The sequence below is a fragment of the Fukomys damarensis genome, unplaced genomic scaffold (genome assembly GCF_012274545.1).
Source record: "Fukomys damarensis isolate Sample0158 unplaced genomic scaffold, DMR_v1.0_HiC HiC_scaffold_25, whole genome shotgun sequence".
Taxonomy (NCBI): Eukaryota; Metazoa; Chordata; class Mammalia; order Rodentia; family Bathyergidae; genus Fukomys; species Fukomys damarensis.
In genome coordinates, this window is record NW_022900937.1 from 22,562,023 (window position 1) to 22,570,813 (window position 8,791).

Consider the following 8,791-nt stretch of genomic DNA (forward strand, 5'->3'; position numbering starts at 1 on the left):
TTTGTACCCAGGATCGAACTCAGGACCGAACTTAGGACCTTATGCTTGCAAGGCAGGCTGCAGAACCACTGAGCTAAATCCTCCGCCCTTGTGATCATATTTTTAAAAAAATCTTTAATTAACATATAGCAGTTGCATATATTTATGGGCATCGTGAGACATGTCAGCACGTGTGCAGTGTGTAATGATCAGATCAGGGCCAGTGGCATATCTTCAACAGCTGTCTTTTTTTGTGTTGGAAACATTCAGAATCCTATTTGTTATTTTGAAATATTCAATTTATTGTTGACATGGCTACCCTACTGTGAAATAGGACATTCAGAGTTATTTTTCCTATGCAAGAATAACCTTGTTTGTACCCAGTAACCAACTTCTCTCAATCCTTCCCTCCCCCACAGCTTTCTTAGGCTCTGGTCACCACTATTTTATTACCAATTTCTTTCATACCAATTTTCAAATTCACATATAAGTGAGAACATGTGGGATTTGGGAGTTGACATAATTCTATCTGCCCCAGTCCACAGGAAGACTTAAAGATGACAAACCTGATTGATACCTCTGTCTTCAGGGTCCAGAACCACATCCTTAAAGATAAGATGCTATCCTTGATTGCCACAACTCTGCTTTGGGCTCAAGAGGATGCTGTCCCTGACTGCATTAGACATACCTATTTCCTGACCAAGGACCACTCTCTGAAAGCCATCTGTCTGCAGGTAATGAGACCAGGACTGTCAGAGGAAGGCCTGGATATCATCCATGATGACAATGGGTGACAAGAGGCAGAGTTCCCCATTTAGAACCAGAGCTGTGGGAGGCTGGTACACATCACATTTGTAATTTAGGAATCCCATCTTCCAGCCCTTTAAAAAAGTATAGATGATCAAACACACCTTAGAACTGAAATCCTAGACTCATTTAGTAACACCCCCAGCTTCCATCTCTATATTCATTTCTATGGCTACTGGGACAAATGACCACAAATTTCAGGGTTTAAAATAGCATCCATCTGTGTTCTCACAGTCTACAGCACTGGAGCTGGACAGGGGTCTCACCGAGCTATAAGTGAGGTGTGAGTAGCAGTGTGTTCCCTTCTGCAGGCTCCAGGGCAGGACCCATTTCAGGTGCATGTGCAAACAACCATGGGCAGAAAATGCTGAACTCATGAGCCAAGATAAACTTTTCCCTACAAAGTGTTCGTCTCAGGTGTTCTGTCACAGCCATACAGAGCTGACTAACAGAAGGCCCATGTGAGTACACTGAACCCACATGAATAAACCAGGATAACCTTTTCACTGTAAGATCTATGACCTAAACTACATCTGCAAACCTCCTCTTGCCAAGGAACTTAACATATTCACAGGCTTCAGGCATGAGGCATGGTCATCTTTGGAGGCCATTATTCAGCTCACCACGACCTTTCTGGCCAGGATTCATTCAGCCAAGAGTAAAAAGTCCCTTTGGAGATTAGTCCAAAGAAGGTTTGCCAGATTTCCTCCCCCAGCCCCTTCCACACACACCTGTCTCTTGGCAACCAGTTGGCCCGGACCTCCCAGCTGAAAACCTCGCCAGACTCATGACACAACGTATCACCATCACAGACAGGCTGAGCAGCTGGCACAGCCTGCTCCCTCTGGAGAGCTGGGGATGAGGCTGGTACTTTCTCTCCAAGCCCTGAGCTGCCCAGTCTGTCTGCTCATTGCTGCTTCCCAAAGCTGAGCCAATCTGCTTAGAAAGATCCCAAGGACTTTGGGCTTTTGTCCAATACACTCATAAGCAGAAGGCTCTGCTTCCCTTTTCAGGGGACCATCAAAGGCTGGAGTTAGAGTTTCAGAGGAATTATCAACATTATAATGGTATTATAGCCAGGCACCCAGGAAGGCTAAAATTTTGCCCTGCCAATCATCCCCTGCCCCTCAATATAAGGAGGAATAGTAGGATGAGAATTTTTAAATACAATTTTTTACTAGTGTTGTTAGTAGCTAAAACTCACATGCAAAAACTGGCGAAAAGATGACTATATCAGGTGGCTGGGGTCTAAGCAAGGTTTCCCAATCCCCTCTTCTTAAATCTAAATCTGGAGCAGTATACGCATGTTCGAGTTCCCAGGGAGTGAGCAGGCGCCAATTTAATTTAGACCTTTAATGTCTCAGGGCCAGAGAGACATGGCCATTCTGATGCTGAGCTGGAAGACTGACCTGGGGCTACTCCCATATACAAACAGGAATCAAAAGCACAGTAGGTTCTCAAGACCAAGACTTTTCTAAGACCAACACAGTAAGTAGAAGAAAGTGCAATTAGGTAAGTGCCTCTAAAGAATGGTAACTGAGAGGCTTTACCAGTTCAGAGCCATCCAATATTCTGGACCCTGCTCTATCAGATTAGCAACTACTCTGTGAGTATGACCGGGAGCTAGGAAGGACCCGGAGAGAGCCTTGCTGGGGTTGAAGAGCATGCAGTTGTGTGCCTTTATCTACATCTTGTCTCTATCTCTGGGCCCATAGGAAATAGGAGAAAGGGGACAAGAGTGCTTGGTGTCCCACAGGCTTGTGAACCCAGGCACCTGAACAAGCGGGTGCTCCTGCTGTGCAATCCAGCTGACCACACCTACCGGTAGAGCAGCACATCACTCAGAAAGGCAATTTAGCCAGAGACTTCCCATGGTACAGCCAGTTTGAAAGCTCCCAGCCTGCTGTGCTGGGTTAAATCACTCCAAGAAAGGCCAAGGATGTCCTAAACTTCTAACATTCAAAGGATCATACAGACTTTGCACCAAATTTCTGTGCTGAGATCTTTCTGGGTTTGGGGAACACAGATGGTTTCAGTGTTCCGTGGATTATTCATGATTTTCCCCAAGAAATTTTCACTGATTCCCCTGGTCAGTTAGCTACCCCACCTGGTGCTTCCCTCACGTGGCTCTGAAATCACCTTTTGTCGGTCTGTTTCTCCTAATAAACTATGAATGCCTTGAAGGGAGGGACTGCTTTCCTTCCCTTTTCCCCTGGCCTAGCAAAGGATGCACATAGTAGGAACTCAGCTAGTAGGTGATGGTGAATAGGAAATGATTGAAATGGCTGTTCCACCCCACCCGGCCCCAGGCAGCGTTCCTGGAACAGGCTGACACTTCTACATAAACACTGTGGCCAGCTACTCTACTGTGGCCTCAGCTCACAGGACACGTTTCTCCTACAGCAGCACCTGGCTGCCAGTGTTGGCATAAGAGCCCCTGGTGAGAAGCAGCTGGAAGGCACCCATAGCCATCACAGCTTCTCCAAAGCCTGGGGAAGGGAAGCCCTCATCACCATCCAGACAGCCCTTTGCCAACTGCAAGCTTTTCAGGCTTGGCACTTTGTAGACAGCCTTTGTCCTTGTGCGCACAGAGAGTCTTTGCAAGCCATTTCTGACTCACATAATCTGATCCACTCATGGGCTGCCAGATTGGAAACCCCTTGAACCTACTCACCCATATGAAGCTGACTTCTCATGTTTTTCCAACACGGAAGGCACCAGCACTGGGAAGCCAATGATCGATCCTAAACACTGGCCTGCCTAGCCAGCCTGTTAGACTTCATCCTGGCACTTTGATGCTACCCACCTGCTTGACCTCCCTCATGCTGCTCTGCTGATGCCAAACATTCCTTAGTCCCCTCACCCAAGAAAGAATAAGGATGGGATCTAGTGCTTTGTAGCCTCACGAAGAAGGGAGAGGGCTGAGCCTGATCAACTGAGCGGGGCTTCTTACTCAACTGCATTGCTTCCTGGACACCCGCTGACTTGCTACCCACCCAGCTTGTGCTCCACTTCCCTGGCATTCGACCCATGAGTGTGCATCCCTGGCTTTCAGCCACCACCTGAGGCTGGCTCTGTGCTCACCCCAGCATTCTCTTCCAGCCCTCTGGACAGGCTGTGCAGGTCAATGTATCTGTGTTCTTAGGGGAAGGAATATGGCCCAGCCAGGCAAGGCATATTCAGGATTGCAGGGTAGCTACTGACACACTTCTGTGGCATCATAGACTGGCAGAAAAGTATATTATTCTACTTTTAATCTGCCTTCCCTACTTGTCAGGTGAATATTATTTCATCATCTGCTCAACTTGGAAGTCTCATATCTTTCTCTCCCTCTCTCACTTTTTCCTTTACCCGTAACTTTAGTAAGAAATGAGATGGAAGGGAGTTGGCTGTTGCAGGCTTTTGAGCAAAAATGACGTGAGTGAAATTGTTCTGCAGGAAGACTGTGTGGCAGCAGAGAAACAGAGACATTTGGGACCAGTTTGGGGGCATTCATTTAGCCGTGGGAAGCATGTAAACTTGAACAGAAGTCAGTTACAGATACATGGCGTTATGGGTGATACAATGGGCACAAAATATTGGAAAAGGAGAATTGCTGGATGTAGGAAGGGATCAGATGTGAAATTTGAAGAGAGAAAATATCAACAAAAATACCAAGATTAATAGTTTAGAAAACCAGGACCGTGGTAACACCATTAACAAAAATATGGAGCACAGGAAACATGTTTTCAGGAGATTATTTTAAGCTCATCTTGTGATAAGTTGAGTGTGTAGCTTGGGTAGGACACCCAGACATCACTACTTAGCAAGCAGTGAGGGGCACTGACACCATCTGGGGACAGAGGAGGATCACAGATCAAACATACATAGAGTGGACACCATTGAAGGTACAAAACTGAATGAGAACCTCCAAGGAAAAATTCTCTGGGTGTACCCTCTGTGGGTGGCTCAAAGTTTGTTTCTTAGAACTGCAATCACTGCTTTATTGTAAACATCCGTGGTTCTGAAAACTCACTGGACTTAATTGGGTAGTTCCTGCTCAGAATGTCTCCATGCAGTCATATGCTAAATAATGACACTTTGGTCAGGGGCAGATTGCATATACAAAGATGGTCACACATGGCCACATCATAGCCAACTTAGTTCATGTATGAGGTGTGCTCCAAATATAATAAATGTCTAAAGCTTTTAAAAACCTGCTGCAGTAAAAGGCACATTGTAATTAGGCCCCTCAGAATGCTCACTCTTGCTTCAAACATATTTATCCATTCATACTTGCTGCTTTCTGAAGCAGTTCTGGAAGTCCTCTTTCAAAAATATCTTTCAGAGCGGGGCGTGGTGGCACACGCCTGTAATCCCAGCACTTGGAAGACCGAGGCAGGAGGATCACTGTGAGACCAGCCTGGGGTACATAGTGAGTTCTAGGTCAGTCTCAACTACATAGTGAGGCCCTGTCTCAAACAAAACAAAACAAAGAAACAAATATCTTTAGTTGTGTTGTCCTGGCTGTCCAACATCCTGAATTGATTCAAAACATTTACCTTTCATGGTCATTTTGACTCTGAGGAGGAGCTAGATGTCTCATGGTGCCAGATCCAGTGGATAAAGAAAAGCCACAATGTTTTCATTTATTTATTTACAATTTTTTTTAATTAAAAAAAAATCTTTTGGTGCCAGAGATTGAACTTGGGACTTTGTGCTTAAAAGGTAAGAAGCAGAACCACTGAGCTAAATCCCTAGCCACAATGTTTTTATTTGACAGAAATTGGCCCAAATAGTTTTAATTGACTCAGGACATCAAGGCAGCCACAACAGCAGAACTAAAGACACTAACGAAAGAGGACTCCCAGAATGGCTGCAGAAAGTGGCAAGAACAGTGGGATAAATGTGTTCAAAGTGAGGAGAAGTATTTTGAGCAGGATTAATGGCAATGTGTCTTTTGCTGTAATGATTCTTTTGGTTTTTAAACATTCAGCATATTTTTTATAACACCATATAAGCACAACATATGATATTTGAAAGATGACAAAATAGACTAGTGCCAAGTTTCTTAGAACATGCCCCTATCGTTAAGGGGTGTGTGATTACAGTTATACCTGGACAAGAGCTTAGGGCTGAAATAATAAAGGCTCCTCCTTCAGACATCGAGATCCCAGGCTGGGAATACTCCAGTGGAGGAAGCTGGAATAGCCGCGCCCTCCTGGGCCTCTTTCTGCCAGCCCTCACCCTTGTTTCTCCAGCACAGTGGTCCAGGAATTCAGGGCAGCCAGACTTCTCCCAAGGTAGTTTCAAAGGTTTACGTCTTGAGTGAGAGGAAGTCAGGAAGCATCCATGTCACCTCTTAGGACCTAGCCCCAGGTGTCATCCAGCAAGTAGTCAAAAAGGCCCACTTCTATTCAAGGGGAGAGACTAGAGACCCAGCTCTGAATGAGCGAGTGACAAGGTTCTACAAGACCCTGTAAAACTAGAAATATTTTTTCAGTCCCTCTGGGAAGAATCTGCCTTTCCTTCCAAAACTCAGCACAAGATGCCTCTCCAGTTCCTCGTGCTTGCTGTGTAGTTATCACCCTTCAAGGGCTTTCCAGCATTTTCTATCCCTTGAACAACATTTGGCATTATAAACATGTTAATCTAGTTAAGTCTGTGGGCGTGTGTCTAAACTGTAAGCCTCCATAAGCCAAGACTCATGTCTTCTTCTGTTTTGGTGAAGTACAAATAGCACATAGAGTTTGTTGACTTAAATTTAATATCAAAACAAGAGAAGACTGAGAGCAGAATCTTAGTAAGAACCTATATTTGAGACACAAGAAGCAAAATAGCTAATGAAGAAATGTTCAGAGGAGCTTTTCCAAGACCAGACTGTAATAGTCTTGGCAAAAATACTGTAGACATATTTTCTATCTATAAAAATTGCCACTGAATCAAGCTAACTGTATCTACAATCTTTAGCAACATCTGAAAGTTCTTCACAATTAATATCTTTGTAAGAATGGTGGCTGCACAACTTCCTCATCTTCACAACAGGGAATTTCTGAATAGTTAAACCTCAGAGGAAATTGAAACCATAAAACAGATCTAAATCATGCAAGGATTTTTCTTCCTATCCAACACAAAGGGCACACCATAACCAAGCTCACCGATAATCAGAGTCTTAAAACAAGATTGAGGTTGCATTTTATGCCTACCATATTGAGAAAGTTCTAAATCTATTTGTAAAATTCTCCAATGCTATTAAACAGATACTACTGACATTTTGAGCAAGATTTTAAAAAATTAATTTTATTGGTGCATTTTAGATATACATAATGGTAACATTCATGATATGGAATTTGTACCTGTATAGGATGTATCTTGATTTTCCTCCCTTTCCCTCCCTCTTCTTTCCCCTCCTTATTTATAAAATCTTTGTTTCCATGTTTTGTTCTATTTTTTTTCCTTTTCCCTGTCTTCTTTTCCCTCTCACCACTCCCTAGTTCCCCTTCCCATTTGAACATTTTCTTCCTATTTCACAATATCGATTATACATTTTGGTACTTTTTTACCCTTTCAGTTCCTCACACCAGAGAAACATGCAGTGTTTGAACACGCATGTCTGATTTATTTCACTTAAGAGAAGGGTCTTAAGGTGCACCCATTTACCTAGAAATGTCTCAAGTTTATCTTTCATTATGGCTGAGTAGTACTCAACTGTATAAAAAAACTTACATTTTCTTTAGCAGTTGATGAACAATTGGGCTGTTTCCAACATTTAGCTATTACAAACTATGTGCTATAAACATGGGTGTACATATATTGCCGTGATATGATACTTTCAATTAATTCAGGAAGATAAGAAGGGGAATATCTGGATCAAAAGGAACTTCTAGTTTTAGTTTTTTGAGGAAATCACTGATTTCCACAGTAGTTGCACCAATCTGCACTCCACCTACAGTGGACAATGGTTGCTCTTTCCCTACAGCCCCGCCCACATTTGTTATTGGTTGATTTCTTGATAATAGCCATTCTTTCTGGAGATGGAATCTCAGAGTTGTTTTCATTTGCATCTCTCAAATGATCAGTGATGTTGAACATTTTTCATGTATTTACTTGCCATTTCTACTTCTTCATCTGAGAAGTGTCTATTCATTTTAGATGTTTATTCAGTTTTTGGATTGGATTTTTAAATTTAGGAGGTCTGATTTTTTTTTTTGAGTTCTTCAAATAATCTAGATATTAGTCCTTTATCTGAGGAACAGCTGGCAAAGTATTTTCCACACTCAGTGGATTATCTCTTCACTCTGTTGGTGGTTTCTTTTCCTGTCCAAAAGCTTTTTAATAAGATGAGATCCCAGATGTTAACTCTGTGACATTCCTGTGCAATGAGGGTTTTGTTCATAAAATCTTTGCCTACACCTATGTTCTCAAGAGTTCTACACATTCTATCTTCCAGCAGATTTAGTGTTTCTGTTTTAATATTTAGATCTTTGATCCATTTTGATTTTAGTTTTGTGCATGGTGAGAGATAAGGGTGTAGTTTTAATCTTTGGCATGTTGAAAGCCAGTTTCTCCAGCACCATTTATTAAAGAGGCTATCTTTTTTCCAGTGAAGGTGTTTAGCCTTTTTGTCAAAGATAACATGACTGAGTGTGTTTGGGGTTGTTTCTGCATCTTCTAATCTGTTCCATTAATCCTTGAGTCTAATTTTGCCAGTATCATGCTGTTTTTGTAACTGTAGCTTTTGCCAGTATCATGCTGTTTTTGCAACTGTAGCTTTATAGTATAACTTCAAGTCAGGGATTGGGATGCCCCCTGCCTTGGCTTTGTTGTCCAGAATTGCTTTTGCTATTCTGGAATTGTTTTCTCTAATTCTGAGATATGCTACTGGAATTTTGATCAGAATTGCACTAAGTCCATATAACAATTTTGGAAGATTGACCATTTTCACTATATTGATTCTTTCTACCCAAGAACAAGGCATAGCTTTCCATTTTCTGATATTCTCTTTGGTCTCCTTTTTCAGAGTACT